The 17,988-nt window shown below is 43.2% G+C and overlaps 1 pseudogene; it reads right to left on the reverse strand.

The window, feature by feature from the left end:
- Window positions 1–15,679: 15,679 nt before the first annotated feature.
- LOC113155787 lies at window positions 15,680–17,754 on the reverse strand (annotated as a pseudogene).
- Window positions 17,755–17,988: the final 234 nt, after the last annotated feature.

Consider the following 17,988-nt stretch of genomic DNA (forward strand, 5'->3'; position numbering starts at 1 on the left):
GTGGTTCAGCAGCTCCCTGCAGAGATCTGACTGAGCTGGGACATCAGGACTGATCCAACCCCCAAGGTAAAGCACTGGGCAGCGAGGACATTCGGACATAGTGAGCACACTCATTAGGACTCTGTCACATGAGGCCAACAGTGTTCGTCCCAGACACAGTGAGTCCAGAAGAAACAGCTGGATGTATGTCCCACACACTCTGAATGGATCTTTGTATCCTCACTATCAGAGACATGAGGTCAACAAGTCTGGAAGAGTCCTACCAGGATGTGGTTTCTGTCCCATTCATGTGTGAGACCATATTATTCTCTAACAACAACCTCCAGCTCCTGCAGCTGACGCCACAACAACCAAATATATCAGCAAAGCAGCAGGTTAAAGCTCTGTTGTTCTCACAATGGTTAGAAAGTGGAACTGCGACCTTTGACCTGATCCTAGTCCTACTTTTTCTGTTTCTCTTCTTCAGGCCTTCTCCTCTTCATCTGAATTAAAATTTTGGACTGTACCTTTAATATGGAGATAACAGCTGATTTGTACAGAGGGACACACCTCCTCCCTCGTTCCATCATCTCTGAACTATGGTTTGTTCTTGTAAAACTTGATCCTTCAGATCATTGTTTTCTCTGTGTTTGTTTCTTTCTCTTCTCTGATTGGATGAACTTCAGGCCTGTGGTTAACCGCAGAACAAAGTCAGTGAACTCTGAGGAACCTGCTGAACCTGTTTCTTTACCTTCCAGCAGCTGCTTCTCTGGAAACAGCTGAAAGAGAAACTCAAGTTTTCTCTGAGTGTCGGCTTCATCTGGGACAGCATTAGTCTGTCTGATCTCATTTTGTTCAAACATATGTCTATGTTATATGTCTATAATTGTATGTTCTTTATCAGACTTCTCAGTATCCCCATTATACACAGGGAGTGGGAACGGTCTGCCATGTACTATCTCAAATGGTGTAAGGCCGTTATTTGTGGCAGTTATTCTCATCCACATTTTGACAAACGCGAGTCAGTCCGGCCATGGCCGTCCGGTCTCTGCTATTGTTTTCCTCAGTCTCTGTTTAATGGTTCCGTTTGTTCTTTCAACTAGGCCTGCGCTTTGTGGATGATATGAACAGTGGTGTTTTAAACTGAACCCTAACATTTGCGATGCTGTATCTATCACCTGATTAACAAAATGTGTGCCGTTGTCAGATCTTATAACGGTTGGTATCCCATACGTTGGGAAATAATGGTTACATAAGCTCTTTGCCACGGCTATAGCGTCATTTGTTTTTGTCGGGTAGATCTCCACCCATTTTGACAACTGGTCTATTATCACTAGTGCATATCTAACCCCCCTTTCTTGACTCAGTTCAATAAAAGTTCTGTGTGCACGTCAACTCATGTTGTCTAACACCAACCAAGCATCTACAGCTGCAGAGTGAACATGAAACAACAACTGCATGTGACTGTATTTCTACCTGTTGTACAACGGACATCTGCATTTCAGTGATTCACCTCAACACAAACATGAAATAGGCCCAACTTTACCCACTAGTTAAACCAGTTCCATGCTGTTCAGCAGCACCACGTTTGGCTCTAAATGGATTCACACTCAGCACAGAGGGATTTGACTGACGTGGGCCTGTCCAGACAGAACAGACTACAGCTAATACTGAACCACAGGAGACGTTTTCACACCGTCTGCGCTCAGCAGTTCCACAGTCTCTCTCTTTAATTCATGGTCTGACTGTTTTTCATGGTGTCGACCTTTTATCTCATTACTTTCATGGGACTCATTCTTTCTTAGTCCCATTTTGACAACTGGTCTATTATCACTAGTGCATATCTAACCCCCCTTTCTTGACTCAGTTCAATAAAATCCATGTGGACGGTGTGAAATGGGTGGTGTTGGGAACTGTCCTCTCTTCGGCCGTAGTCTGCCCTGTGAGTTATTCTTTTGACACGTCATGCATTTAGCAACAAACATTTTCGCAGAAGTTTCAAAATTTATAGTGTAGAAATGTGTATTGGTTACAGTTACCATCCCTCCTGTTGAGACATGGGTCAGCCCATGGCTCACTAATGCTGCTGCATTTCGGTAGTACCGGTTTGCTAATAATCATGAACACATTGTCTTTCAACATTGCCCCTCTTTTCATCCATGTTTTGACTTCTGCCAGTGTTGCTGCCTGTTGTTCTTCTCACAGTATGTCAACAGTGATCACATCTGTGTACAGGAGTTGTTTTTGTGCTGGCATGTCCTTTCGTGCCGCAGCCTTGGCGGCTTTATCTGTGAAATTGTTCCCATGTGTTATGTCTGAGTTATCAGTCTGGTGAGCTGCACACTTACACAGTGCCAGTTGTTTTGGGAGTTGAACAGCATCTAACAGTTCTTCTAAGATATGTGCATGTGTCAGCAGCTTGCCTGCTGAGGTTTTAAAGCCTCTGTTTTTCCATATTTTAGCAAAGTGGTGTACTGCTCCGAATGCATACTGACTATCAGTATAGATATTGATTCTTTGTCCCGCATATATTTTACATGCTCTGATGATTGCCCATAGTTCTGCTATTTGTGCTGAGTGTGTGTGTGGCAGTGGTTCAGCCTCTATTATTTCTGCTTCTGTGGTCACAGCATAACCTACGTGGTTAATTCCTCTCTCATCTTTAGAAGCGGAACCGTCGACAAACACATGTTTATTTTCAGCCACGGGCACGCTTGAAATGTCAGCTCGTGGCTTTGTATGCATCTGTACATCTGCTATACAGCTGTGGGGTTCGCCGTCCGCTTGTGTAGCTACTTTCTCAGCAACATTTACCACATTACATTTCTGTAATGTGATGTGATCTTTTGAGAGAAGGGTTGCGATCAGCTGTAAGTGTCTGGCGTGTGTTACGAAGGGGAGGTGTGCCTGCAGCAACACTCCCTCTATCTGATGGGGAACACACACTGTCAACTGATGGCCTAAAACAATGTCTGAGCAACACAGCACGGCCTTGTACGCTGCACAGCAGCCTTTTACACAGTCTGGAAAGCCACATACGATCGGATCTAGTCTCCTTGAATAAAAAGCTAGAGCTCTATCCCTGTCGCCAAATTTCTGCATAAGCACAGCTTAAAAAAGTTTCTCTGCATCTTCATCTAAAGGTATGGAGAAAAACACATTGGATAGATCTATCACCGAGAACCATTTTGCACTTGGGCCTACACTATTCATAATAGTGTGTGGATTCGCTACTTCAACGTTTTCTTTTTTCACTATGTCATTAACTGCTCGTAAGTCTTGAATCATTTGCCACTTTCCTGCAGCTGCCTTCTTCACGGGAAAGATGGGTGTCATACATGATACTTTTTGTCTAGTGGTTTGTTTTAATATTCCAGATTTCACCATGTCACTTATTACAGGTTCTATGCCCATTTGTGCTTCTTGTGTAATGGGATATTGTCTAATTCTTGGTCTGTAATGTGAAGTTTTTTCTACTTTTACTGGAGCTGCGCTTTTTATCAGTCCTACATCAGTTGGATCTTTTGACCATAGGTCTGCGGGTATCTGTTGCAGCTTCTCCTCCTGGTGTGCAGAGAGCTGAGAGACAAACGTGTCTCATCTAGGTGTGTGGCTGGTTTTACTCTTACTCTCCACCCTACAATCAGGCGTCTATAACTCTACCCCAACTGTTTGGTGTTGCATATCTTCCTCTCACCCCATGTGCAACTATACTGCCTAAGTGTCTCCACTGTCTGTGTCGTTTCTTCTGCAGTGATATGTGTAGAGGGTCATGGCCTCTAAACAACTGCTGTTGCTCCGCGGAGAGGAGGACAGCTGCAGCTGCTTCTCCCTCCGGGGACATGTAGATGTGTGTGACTTGTAGGCCTGTATCTTTCAGCTTGGTTATCTTCGTCTGATACTCTGTATCGGGACCTGGGCTGTGTTTATACCATAGCGTACAGTGAACCTGTTCAACTTTTTGTCTCTCTAACACAGGGGTTGATGGGTCGCTTGTTATCAATTTCAGTAACTGGGTCGCCCCCCCACACTCGACGTCTAGTGTCCAATAGTAATGTGGCTCGCCTGGCCCATGCAGAACCGCCTCGTCAGTCACTGGGACACATCTCATTCCATTGTCTGTGGGTACGATGGCGAGGTTTAATGCTGTTAACAGATCTCTGCCTAGCAAATTTATTGGGCATGAGGTATCTACAAGGAGACGAATCTTCACCTCCCTACCGGTCTCTGCGTCAGTTACCCGAAGTGGCTTTGACAATCTATTTTGTGCTATGTGCCCTGATGCACTCCTTACCCACACTACTTTATTGCTGGCCTGAAACTGTGGTGGCATTTTAGTTAAAACTGTGGTGCAAGCACCAGAGTCACAGAGGCAACTATACTCTTTTCCTGACACATTAATTTTTCTCATTGGCATTCCTGTGTCTTTGTTTTGAGCTACTAATGCATGTATATCTATAAGTAGCTGTGCCCCATCTTCAGGCTCAACAGATTGTAGTCATGCAGATGGTTGGTTGTTTTTGTCTGGACAGTTTGCAGCAAAGTGCCCTCCTTTGTGGCAGACATAACACTGATTTTTCTCATAATCTTCGTCCTTCTGTTGTTGCTTATCGTGATATGGTGAACGTCCTCGACCATATCCACCTCTTCTTCTTCCGTAACTGTTGCCACGCCCGCGGCCTCTGCCACGTCCTCTGAAGCTGGTTAGTTCATTCATGAACGCCCCCTTCATTTTGTCTTTTTGGTCGAGCACCCTTGTTGCGTGCTTAGCATGATTAACTGCCTCTTGTACAGATCCTGTGTCTATATTAACCCATTGTTTTCTCACCAACTGGACGGGGTCTCTGAGGCCTTTTACAAAAGCCATTTTCAACTGTTGTTGATATGCAGAGGTTGGGTCTGAGTTATGCACAATGCCTGAGTTTCTCTTAAACACCTCTTCGAGTCTATCTCTGTAATCCGAGGGTTCTTCTCCTTCCTTTTGTCTACAGTCTCCTATTTTGCCATAATCAGCTCTGATTGCAAACTGTGTTTTTACTGCTTCCATCACAGGAATCAATGCTGCTTGCAGTGGCTGGCTGTCTGCTGCGAGCACCTCTGTTCCATTCTCGTTTTGACCAGTGAATACTCCTCTCACTCTTCCCCATCTATGTCAAAATATTATGTGCAGGCATTGATGGCACTCTAGGCCGTTTAGGCCAAAGCTCGTTCTGGACTCATGAAATGCTCGTTCCCACGCTTCAGCGTCTGCACCTGGCTCTGGGAGGCCTTCTAAGGCTTTCTTCATATCTCTAGTTGTCCAGGCTCGAAATACTCTGATTGTGGGTCTGTCATCTACTTGGTCGTCATCATCCTTTAACCCATATCGGGGATATCGTTTCATCTTCCTCCTGCACCATATGGGCTAGCCTTATTTTTTCTTTCTTTGTCTTTTCCTTTTCTCTTCTTTTCGCTTCTCTCGACTTGCTCTGTTCCAACCACTTGTCTGACAATTTATACTCAGTTTGTTTTCTTCTTCTCTTTTCTTCCTTCACTTTCATCATCTCTAGCTTTAACTTTGACTGTAATTCCAACACATCTTCCACTTTTAACTTCCCACTGAAACCGTGTCTCTTCCTCCATTTCTTCTGACTCACTCGTCCTGCCCCCACACATTGAGTCTCCATGTACTTTTCATCACCTTCCAATGTGGACACAGCTTTTCCCTTGCTCTGTGTTTTCCCCATTTCTAGTCTGGGTGTCGCACTTGTGATAAGAAATGTTGCTCTTCTACGTACTAATGCAAGTTTATTATTTATTTTACTTTATTTTATGTATTTACTCAATTTATTTTTACTTTATCTGGAGATATGCTTATTTTACTTCTGACGTCTGTCCACCGGTATCTTTGTATTTTACGATGTATAATATTATTTACCACTACTGGGTCCGGTGAGAGAGTTCTCTGACATTCAAGCCCTCCAGCAGGACAATAACACGCCCTTCTACACCAACTAATATGGTGCGGTGTTATTTTTATGGACTGAGTCCGACCTTGATGCTTTTGAGCGTCAGTACTTCGTCTCTCACATGTAAAATAATGGATCAGGGCGCAAACCTCCCCTAAAGGTTACAAAATGCTGGCCTGATCACCCCACGCACACGCATAACATTCACACCTCTGTGGATCCTACGGGTTATCTGTGAATTGTTTACTCATAGGACTCTGACTGGCCCTCCTATTACTATGGGACTCTGACTGGCCCCCTGGGATTCTGACTGATCCCTTAGATCGGCTCTGCCTGGTACCTTTTTTTTTCTTAATACACATTCACACCCGTCTTTACGTGTAGTATCTCACCTTCTGATCCAGGTTCACCCAAACACGGGTCCGAATCCGATGCACTGTAGTGGTGGCACTGCCGATCCGCTACTCACCGGCCAGAGGCGAATTTACGCCTCAGGTCTTTCAACCCCCTCTAAAGTGGATTGGCTGTCGACAGACTTCGGTGTAGAACTTCAGTGTCTGCAAAACAGTCACGTTATCCGGCTCGAATGACCAGAGAAATGTCAGGAGTTTGTCACCTATGATGAGTTTCACCTATGATGATTTCACTCCTTGCTAAGAAACCCTGCAATCAGACAGATGAGACACAGACAGCGTAGTCTTTGTACAAAGGGCACCCTCCTCAGTGTAACACCCTGAGAGAGTACACCGAGGGAGTTCCTTGGTCTTTTATTTATAGTCATGTGATATAAGAATGTACACAGTGCGAGTGGGTGTGATTGTGTGTATGTCTGTGTGTGTGTATGTCCGTGTGTGAACCGGGCTATTCCGGTCCTGGGGTCCGTCAGTTATGTGTGTATGGGTGAAGGCTGTGTATAAACCAAAACATTAAGATAGCATGAGTGCAGCGTGTGACAATATGATTAGCTGTTTCACAGTTTTAACAGAACCAGTAGTTAACAGAACCTCTTTATCCTGGTTTTGGACTCTGGCTTCCTGGTTCCTCAGTGTCTCTGTGTTCAGTGTAGTACTGAGAGTGTCGTCCTGTCAGAGAAACGTCGTCTCTGTTGAACAGATAGTTCAGTCTGTACATGTCTGTCTCTTTCACTCACACACACGTTTTCAGATTCATGGATTCAATCAGTTTCTTCTTGAACCACTTCTAAATGATTCCTTGTAAACTTGTTCCTCTTCCAGTCCTTTAAAGATGAAGCTACGACGATTATTCCAGGATCCAGATGTTGAGGACTTGTTCTGAAGTCTTGTTCTATCTTTTCTCTCTTTCTCTTTTCGATCCACTGACATTATTAGACATCAGTGCTGCTGTTCATAGTGACGTCAGCACAAATGACCCAACAAGACCAAAGATTCAAGTCAAACACATCCATGAATTTCATGAAGGAAAGTTTCCTGACTTTTGTTCTCCAATCATCTTTATTTGGAGTTAAATGAGTCCAATATAAAACCTGTTATGAATTATTGATCAATATATATCATTATCATGATACAATGAGTTGGGTTGTGTACTCTGTCAGGTAGGGTCTGATCTTTCTGATATTGTGGAGGGCATATATACACAACCTAGAGACTGTGGTGTCGTGTCCAGATACAATGATCCAACAAAACTGTCCACCACTCCACGGTACTCTGTGACATCTTCACGCTTAATACATCCTACAACTGCAGAGTCATCAGAGAACTTCTGAAGATGACAGGACTCTGAGTTGTACCTGAAGTCTGAGGTGTACAGGGTGAAGAGGAATGGAGACAGAACTGTCCCCTGTGGACCACCTGTGCTACAGACTACAGTGTCAGACACACAGTTCTGCAGGTAGACATACTGTGGGCGGTTAGTGAGGTTTCTGATGTGAGTCCAAGTCCATCGGAACCAAACTCTGTTTCAGGTCAGTCCGGAACATTTCCAACATGGAGCAATAGAAATAGTAGGACACTATTATTACTATAGTAATAATTCAGAAGGTGAGATACTACACGTAAAGACGGGTGTGAATGTGTATTAAGAAAAAAAAAGGTACCAGGCAGAGTAGGCCGCAAATTTATGCTCCAAGACTAGTTACACTCCACCCCTTGCCCTGAATAGGCTCGTTAGGTGAAACAAAGGATGGGGGAGATGTGAAGGATGTAATGGTCACACCTCTTCCCACCCCCTCTTAACACCTAAATGGGTCGTTAAGTGTGTCCAACCTGGTGCAGGTGTGAACTGGTTCTGGCCTTTTTGGGGATAGATGAAAGGGCAGCATGATAAATAGAAGACAGGTTGTGTCTAAGTCCTTCATCTCTGTTGAGAGAGGGAGTGTTGATTTGCACATGCAAGGCTTCCCTCACCCCTCTCTCAAACCACTTGTCCTCTTTGTCCAATATTTTAACGTCACAGTCCTTAAATGAGTGTCCTTGCCTGGAGTCAGTAGGAAGTGGCTCCAACCAGTGGACTGGACTGGTGACACTCGTTGTGTCAGTCCCACTGACTCCACCTGAGACACTGACTGACTGAAGCTGAGTCTCGATCCCCCTTCGTTCCTCCCTGTGCTCAGTATTTTGACAGAGTAAAATTCTGTCAGAGGAAACGTTGGAGGTGAATCCGAGCATAGAGTCTTCCCCTTTATACATTTGGAGTGTAGGTTTCACTAATGATTCATATCTGCATATCTCAAATACACAAATCACTGCCTGTTATCTATGGTTCATTCATTCGTTGTCAGCACTCCTCCATAGAGAAAATGGGAGTTAAGAACCATGTTTACAATATGGTTTCCAGCTTTGAGACGTGGTTACTGATGTGTCAGTGATGTTTCTTAAGCATTCTTAGGGACATGTTTCTAAATGTCTTCTTTTTGTTTTGGCTGCTGCCTTCAGGAATCATCCTTATGCATCTCATTCTGTCCTCTGGTCCTTCCCTTCTTAGATCAACCTCTCATATGACCTCCACCACCACATCCTTTGACCTTTGACCTTTCTCCTCCTGCCTGGCAGCTCCATCCTCAGCATTATTTTCCCATATACTCCACATCCCTCCGCTGTACGTGGCCAAACCGTCTAAGTCTCTCTGTCATTGCGTCTCTGATTCAAGATTCAAGATTCAAGATTCAAGATTGAAGCGTCCTATCTGCACTGTCCCTCTAATGTTCTCATTTCTAATCCTGTTCGTCCTCACTCCCAGAGAAAGTCTAAGTATCTTCAGCCCTGCCTCCTGTCTCCTGTCCAGACCACTCTACAGTTTGTAAAGCTTCCCCTTCGCTTTGGCAGAGAGATGAATGGCCCAGTAAATTGCTACATGAGGAGAGGGGTCATTGAACACAACACTGACCAAAAAAAAAAGTCACATATTTGAGCTCAGTAGTTTTAAATAAACTTCTATAATAAGAATAGGCTGATCTGTGAAACTCATGACATACATGTTAATTAATATGATTATTAACCATTAGAATAATGTTAATTAATGACTTAAATAACAAATAATACATTTTAACACTGGTTACAAGCTAAATACTCTATCATATTTAGTGTAAACCTTTATTGTTAGTTCATGTTTATTACTACATTAAGTAAAACTAATGATGTGAAGATTAAATCATGTTAAAGTAAAATCTAAATCAACATCAAAATAATTAGTTGATGCATTAGTGAACTGGGAGACGAGGGTTTGAATCCTGGTTGTGCCATAGGGTAAGACCCCTTATGGTTACCCTGCCTTTGCCTTGTACCTTGTGAGTTACTTTAGATAAAATGAGTAAATGTAAATGTTTGTATGTGTAAAAGCCCTGAAAAGGGAGGTATTGATGAGAGTGACACACGACAACTTCTCCTCAGCTCATGTTTGTATTGAGTGAAGCATTAACTTAGCATCTTATTATAAACAAACAGAAATCCACAAACTATACAGCAACTGACCATGTTCCTGAACAGTACATGAAATTTGTGGCTAATACATACAACAATAACCAGGCATTTAATCATTAATACAGTATTTCAACAGCTGAACTAAAACATTGACTCTAACACAGTGCTCGACCAGCGGCTACTAAAATGACGGCTTCATGGCGAGGTTAGCTAATATCGCTAGCATCTGGTAATTAGCTTCTTTACTTCAAAATACACGAATGCAAAACACTAGAAATATCCCATGTACACACATACATCTTCGGATAACACATACTTATATTACTATGAACAGTCAGTAGCGAGAACTTATACCTGAAAAGGGAGGTATTGATGAGAGTGATAGAAGGAAGGAAGAGAAGCGACGCGACCTGAGAACCTCAGTAACTACATTCTCCCCCAATCCAGTCCACTCCATTGTGGCACTGACACCGGCACAAGACACAACACAGAATACTCCATCCGTCACATACTCTCCATCAAAAATAAATGTTGTCCTCAACATCAGTAACCCTAACAGTCATCAAATATGGTAGAACATGTTCAAACAGGTTTGTTACAGACTGGAACTCTTTTAGTACATTCAGGTATTTCCTCTATCAAACACACTTGTTCAATGTGTGTAGATACATGAGAATTGTTCAGAGTACATATACACATTTGATAAAGTCATTGTGATAAAGTCTCTCATCCTGCAATGTCCATAACAGCAGAACTTGGTTTTACTTTACACCTCTGGGTGTGTATGATGAGTGTGAAGTTGTAATGTCTACATAATAAACAAAACTTGGCTTTTGCTGTAAGTCCAACATTTTAAACTGTCCAGGGCAGGGCCATCCTAAGTTCTATAGAGATACAGTTGTTGATTATAACATGGTTGTCCTGACTGTACCCAAGCTGGAAGCCTTGTATAAAGGGGACGTGCAGCCAGTGTATAACAGGATGGTGTTCCCATTTTGTCATATCTGAGGGTCTTTGGTGGTCTACGAAGTCTCTGGGGCCGCTGATACCTCATGTCCACCTCCTCTTCCTGGCTGACTCGGTCTGGCTTGTCTTCCTTTTATTTGTTGTAGGCAGGCACACCTCAGTATCCAAAGGTAGGTGATCACATGGTAAAAGGAGGTTTCTGTGTAAAATTCTGGACTTTCCCTTCCCATGTTCAGGACGCAGCTCATAAATGGGGGCATTCTCTCCTACTTGTCGGACTACAGTGTGAATGCTGTCCTCCCAGTGATTCCTTAGCTTTCCAGTTCCTCCTCGAGGAGTCATATTTCGCACCAACACACGGTCACCCGGGTACAACACTGAACTCCTCACCTTGCCATCATAAATCCTCTTGTTTCTTTGGGCAGATTTTTGTGAATTCTCTCCAGCAACAGCATATGCCTCCTGCATTGCTTGTTTCCACCGTTCAACATAGTTACGGTGACTATAGCTCCCTGCTTCAATGGGTAAGTTAAACATCATATCAACAGCTAGCCTTGGTGAGCGGCCATACAGTAAGTAAAATGGGGAGAAGCCTGTTACTTCTGTACGCGTGCAGTTATAGGCGAATGTGAGCTTATTCAAAGAGTCTTTCCAGTTCAGCTTGTCTCTCTCGGTGAGGGTCTTAAGAATCTGCATCAAAGTTCGATTAAAACGTTCTACTTGTCCATTTCCCTGTGGATGGGAAGGGATAGGCGGCCTGGTGGCTCAGTGGGTAGATCATCTGCTTTGAATGCAGAAGGTTCGGGGTTCAAACCCCGTCACAGACACCAGGTGTGTCCTTGAGCGAGACACTCCACGCTAGCTCCCCGGGCGCTGTATGTAGCTGCCCACTGCTCCCCCCAGGGGGATGGGTTAAATGCAGAGGACCAATTTTGTCTGTAACATGTAAATGTGACAAATAAAAGCGTTTCTTCTTGTTCTTGATCCTGCTACATTGCAGTACTTGCTCAACTGTGAAAAGAGCTGATTTTCAAATTCACTTCCTTGATCATGATGAATGCGGGAACCCAAATTTCAGAGCATATTCATTGAATATTTTGTCAGCAACTGTTTGATGTTGTAGGGTACGCCTGTGCAAAGCGAGTGAAATGATGTACAATCACTAGTATATATTCATAACCACCTTTGCACCTATTGAGGTGGAGAAAGTCCACTGACACAAGTTCGAATGGCTGTGTGGTGACAATATTTGCAAGAGGAGCCCTAGTCTCACGGCTTGGTTTCTTCTGCTTTAGACAAGCACAGGTCAGTACATACTGTTCAATTTCTCGCTGCATATATGGCCAAAAGAAATGGTCTCTTATCAGTGATACGGTCCTGTCAGTACCTTGGTGTCCCATCTGCTCATGTAACTCCTTTAATACAGTGATCCTGTGTTGGTCGGATAACACCAGTTGTTTTCTGTGGGCTGTCTTTCTCCACAAGACTCCATTCTCATTTGTCTCCAGCTTTTCCCATTCACGGACGAGACAAAGACTCTGAGGACTGAAGTTTTTCTGTTCTTTACGCAATGGCCTTACTCCCCACAATTTACTCTGCAGCACTGGCCCAATATGTATGTCATTTTTCTGATCTTGTTGTAGTTGTACTGGTGTTATTGAGACAATGGTAGTGTCCGTGACATCAAGCACACCATGGACAGAGATGGCCATTGACCATAAGGCATTTGCCTCTTGCTTTGCCTCTACAGCCTGTGCAGTCGCCCCCACTGCATCATAAGACATCTCCTCTGTGCACTCATTCTTGAACTTCTCTACCTCTACTGGCATTCTAGACAGACTATCGGCATCAATGTTCTCTTTCCCAGGATGGTATTTAATGGTAAAGTTGAAATCAGCCAATTTAGTCATCCATCTGCTTCCTGTAGCATTCAACTTAGCAGTGGACAAAACATAAGTCAAGGGGTAGACGGATGCTGTTACTTCATTTACCCACACAAAGGAGTCCCAAGAAGAAAAGGATATTCTCAAGTAGATTTTCCAAGAGTGGATTTCTTCCACTTCATGTACTTTTAAAGTGTTTATACTCAGTATCATTTACTTTGTGTTCAATAGAAACAGTGGGACTTGTTTTCATTGATGTCAAATTGATGTCTTTTTTACAATTGTAGTTTATTTTTAGAAATGAAAATACACTACAGTAGTTCTAATATACTATATATACTATATCTGGAAATGGACTCATGACAACTGGACTTCCTTCTTGTTAGATGGAAACGTTTCATTACTCATCAAGTAGCTTCTTCAGTCTGAAGATAGTTGGTTAGAGATCTCAAATTTATTCTCCAGGTTGGTTTCACTTCACACCTGACTTGAACACAGGTTACCTGTCTCCTATTTATCATGCTGCCCTTTCATCCATCCCCAGAAAGATCAGGCCCAATTCACACATCCACCAGGTTGACCCCATTTTAGTGGGTAGGAGGGGTCGGCAGAGGTGGGACTATTACTTCTTTTCACACCCCCCCTTCCATTGTTTCACCTAATGAGCCTATTCAGGCCAGGTAAGAAGTGGAAACAACCTGGAGGCTGTTTTTACCAACACTTGACTGATGATGACCACAATCACACAAGAACCTTCTAAGTGTAGCGTGAGAGGACGGTATTAAAACAAGACCAGACCTCCTCACACTAACCCTGCCTTGTATCTCACTGTAAGTTGCTTTGGATCAAACATCTGCCAAACGACTAAAGGTAATGTAAATGTAGGATGTTTAGACTCACGGACCAGGAGAAGAAGAGAGGTTCCAGGACGGCCCATGGTTCCATACTGAGAAACCTATGTGTCACAAGGTGACTCCATTCCCAAGCTGCAGTAAGGCTCCGTTCAGACTGGAGGTAAAAGAGGCCTCATCTGATCTTTTATTGCAGTCTGAACAGCCCAAATGACATGAAATCCAATGTTCACATTTCCAGGGCTCTTATCTTAATCGGGCCGTATAGACTCACTTCATCTTCATCCATGTTTACTTCAGTGTACACAACATACTGCATATGACATCACGGTGTTGTTCTTCTGCACATGCCGTCATTTCAGGGCCGTGACCAGTTCACATTGAGGTCCGATTCACATTTTACACAGTAAGAATCCCATTGTACCAAAAACATGAACAGACACAAACAACTGGAGCTCAGTACAAATCTGAATTGAGCATTAAGACCTGCAGTCTGAATGTAGTGTGAGTGACCTGTAGAAGGCGCTAGAGATCCATGTGTGACAGGATTAAGATCCATTGGAATAGATCATTGTTGGTGTTTCACATGACATCTAACCAATGTTCCTGTTTTCATCAGGAGACTCTTCTCAGTATGTTGATGAATAAATGTGCCAATAGAAACATTTGATGACACCATGATCAATGTCAGAGCAACACTCTTCTAAATCCTGTCGTAGTTCTCCAGAGACTCTCTCCTCTTCTCCTTCTCTTTACTGGAAATAATGGTCAAATCAAATGAGAGAACACTTCACCAAACGTCATCTCCAGTAACACAGCTCATTAGGACCAAGACAGTCTTGGTAAACAAATCAGAGGAGTCTCCAAATGTTCCGGTTTGATTAAAGGAACAACTTCCATGAAATCAGAGTTGTGACATCAGTCGGTAAAAAACTGGAACAACAGGTGAAAAGCACCTTTTAATCCTGGAAAGAAGTCAAAGCACAGAAGGTTTGTTCCTGCAGACAATAACTACTGCTTTCTTTTCACATTAAGATGAATCTAATCTAATCTATTTAGACTCTTTCAGATATTTCTCTCTTTCCTTGTCTTCCCTCTATGAATCCACTTGTTTCCACCTCTCTTTTCATTGTTCTCTGATGAGCTCAGTCTAAACATGATACAGCCAAAGCTCAAACAACAGAAAGGAACAAATCCTCCTGAAATGTGTTCGTATCAGACTCCAGACAGACCTCACTGACCAAGAAGATCTTGTGATCTGATAAAACCTTGGTCCTCCCTCTGAGACTGAATCTATTTTCTGCAGCAGCTCTCTGACCTGATCTCTGGTTCTCAAATCTCTGTGGTTCAACACTTGGTTCTGGCCGCTACACTTCCTCAGCAGCTCCTGCAGGTTCTGGTCCTCTCTGATGAACTGATCCGTGTCTGTGTCTCCCGGTCGGTCTTCGTAGGTCAACAGCACCACGTTGTGTTCAGAGACGTCGGGACTCAGCATCTTCTGCAGAGTCTTCAGCCCTTTCTGTTCCTGTTCTGTGAATGGTCCGAGCTGGATGGTGAGGAGGAAGATGTGAGGACCTGGAGAGCAGAGATCTACGGCTTCTTCCAGCTCTGACTTCACCTTCTCTTCAGACAGATGAGTGCTGAAGAGTCCGGAGGTGTCCACCACAGAGACTCTATGGCCCAGAACATCATCTTCTCTTTTCTCTCTGCTCAGATTGACTCGGTCACATTTGAACATTTGATTGTATGATTTAAAAAGTGGTTTTAAAAACTGGGTGCTACGTCAAATGTTTGACTGCTTTAAATCAACCTGTTGAACAATAAGAATCAACAAAACTGAAAGAGACCTTTAACCTCTCACTTTAACCATGTGAGTGCAAACCTGTTGATTTCAGTCTTCAAACAGTGTCCTTCTTTCCAACAAGAAGCTTCTTTCTAAATGATCCAATGATTCAGCTGCAGCAGAGAGTCTGGACCCTTCTACAGCCTTCAAATCCCACGTTACACAACATGACAATAATGAACAGGAACCATGTGATCAATAATCAATAATGATGAGTCCCATTAGGATACTGCTGATCTCCAACATGAACAGAAACTCAAATGCTGCTGAACATGATGATTAGGATTTGAACACTTTTCTACCTGGACGTGCAGTTTAGTATTTAATGAGCTGCAGCTGGAGACTCTTTAATCATCTCACTGTGTAACATATGTGTTCCTCATTAATGCAGCTCCACCTGCAGCTCCACCTGCAGCTCCAGCAGTGTTCCCCGTTAGAACAGCTTGAATTAAAGAGCTGTCGTTCTCTTTCCGTCTTCTTGCTTCTTCCTGCTCCATATTTTGATTTACTCTCAGAAGACGTTTCTTTTTTTGTCTAATGGCTCTCTCAGCTTCCTGGAACATTTCAGTGCTGTAGTATCTTCCTCCATTTCTCTGAACCATCCTCTCGATCTTCTCCAGCAGTTCTCTGACTTGAGCTGGATCCTGGTCTCTGTTGTTAAAAACATGATATCCTCCATTGACACTGACTGATGAAGTCACTGAGATTTGAATTTTCACCAATGAATTCTTCTATGGAGGTGTTTTCCTCAATCAGAACATCTCCATGGGTGAACAAGGCCAGAGTGTAGCATCCAGCCCGTTCTCCAAACATCATCTGAATGATTTGAACTGTTTCTTGATCCCCTTTAGTGAACCTGCCGATCTGGATCACGACCAGGAGCAGTGAAGCAGATGGATTTATTGATCTCTGTCTTCACTTCATCTTCAGTTTTCCTGGTGTCAAACAGATCTGGAGTATCAATAACAGCCAGTGTTTGACCCTCAAACTCTCCTGTTTCCTTCTGACTCTCTGTTGTCACAGAGGATGTGGACACTTTAGATCAGGGGTGTCCAATCCCGGTCCTCGAGGGCCTCTATCCTGCTAGCTTTTCTACTATCTCTGCCCTACCCGCTGCTAATTACCTGCATCAGGTGTGTTCAGCCAATCACAAGCTGGAAGTGCACGGCTGGTTGCAAAACAAGCAGGACAGTGGCCCTCGAGGACCGGGATTGGAAACCCCTGCCTTAGATAGAAAAACTTTGTTCCTTAAGATGCTGTTTCCTGCTGCACTCTTACCAACTCTAGTTTTTTCAACCACAACAATCCTGAGCTCTGGTTTCTTTGATTCTGTTGGAGAATTTCATAAAGATGTTATTGATGTTGTAAAAGTCCCAATGAATCTCTGTCAGTACCTCTTTGTACAAGGATTATTTTATTGAACATAAACATTAGAAATAAAGTGTCACTTTGTTATTTTGAGCCCAAACAGGGCGACCAAGAGCTGATATGATAGAATTACAGCCAGACAGACACACTAACAAGAAGACTTCCAGTTTTTCACAACAATAATGGGCCTCATGAAAGAACATGTTTGTATTGTTGGACTAAGTTTCTCCTATTTGTGTTCATGACAGGTCCAACAGGTCTGGACACAACACTCAGGAACTGAGTTGTTGTCTAAGAGAAGAAATAAATACTAAATACTGGAAAATGAGTGAATGTCTGCTGTGACGTTCTTTGGCTAAGAAGGCTGTTAAGAATAAATCTGGTTGTTGCCCACTGCGTGTTTCCACAGGTTCTGCATGTTTTTGTTCCTTTTCATTTGTTACTAACATCAAAACACGAGGAATCAGAAACAACAAGAACTGAGAACGATACAGTTTATAATGATGAGCGACTGATGAACTGACAGGGAGACGTTCTAGTAATAAACCAGTAGGTAATAGTTAAAACAGAATAAAGAGTAATTTCTTCACATGCTGTGTCTGTTTAAACAAGTACAAACACGTCAAAGGTTTCTTCAAATGAAGCCGTGCAAAGCCCTGCTGCCACTTGGTTGGTTCCATTCATGTTTAGTTCCAGCTCTTAATCTGCTCGTAGCCTTCATTACATATAATCCACTAGTGATGGGAAGTGAACCATCGGAGCCCTTTGTTGTTCTTTCTCTTGGCTGTGCTAACCCCACCCCTCCTGAGCAGAAGGGGTGGTGTTAGAGAACCAGCACACAGACAGACCAAGAACCAGGAGGGAGGGAGACGAGAGAACAGGTGCTACAGAAAGAAGATGCTGGAAAGGTCCGAGAACTGCTGGAAACAGACTGAAAATGAAGTGGATTCATGATCCTACAGTTGAATGATGCTCATGTGTTATATATTCATTTACCTTCACGTCACCTTCACAGACCATCTGGAGCCATATGAAACATGATCCACTATGTAAGACACTCAGGGTCAAATCTGGGTTCAATATCTGTGAAAACACAGGAATGAGAAATAGTTGTTGTTTGTATAGTCGTGTTCAATCAGTTACTGTAACTCTGGGAAACATAGAACAAACAGCACACAGAGATTGTGCAGTGGACAAACTGTCCAACTTTCTGGTCAGTTTGTCCACTGACCAGGGAGTCGGAATAGGAGTCTG

The sequence above is a fragment of the Anabas testudineus genome, chromosome 18 (assembly GCF_900324465.2).
Source record: "Anabas testudineus chromosome 18, fAnaTes1.2, whole genome shotgun sequence".
Taxonomy (NCBI): domain Eukaryota; kingdom Metazoa; phylum Chordata; class Actinopteri; order Anabantiformes; family Anabantidae; genus Anabas; species Anabas testudineus.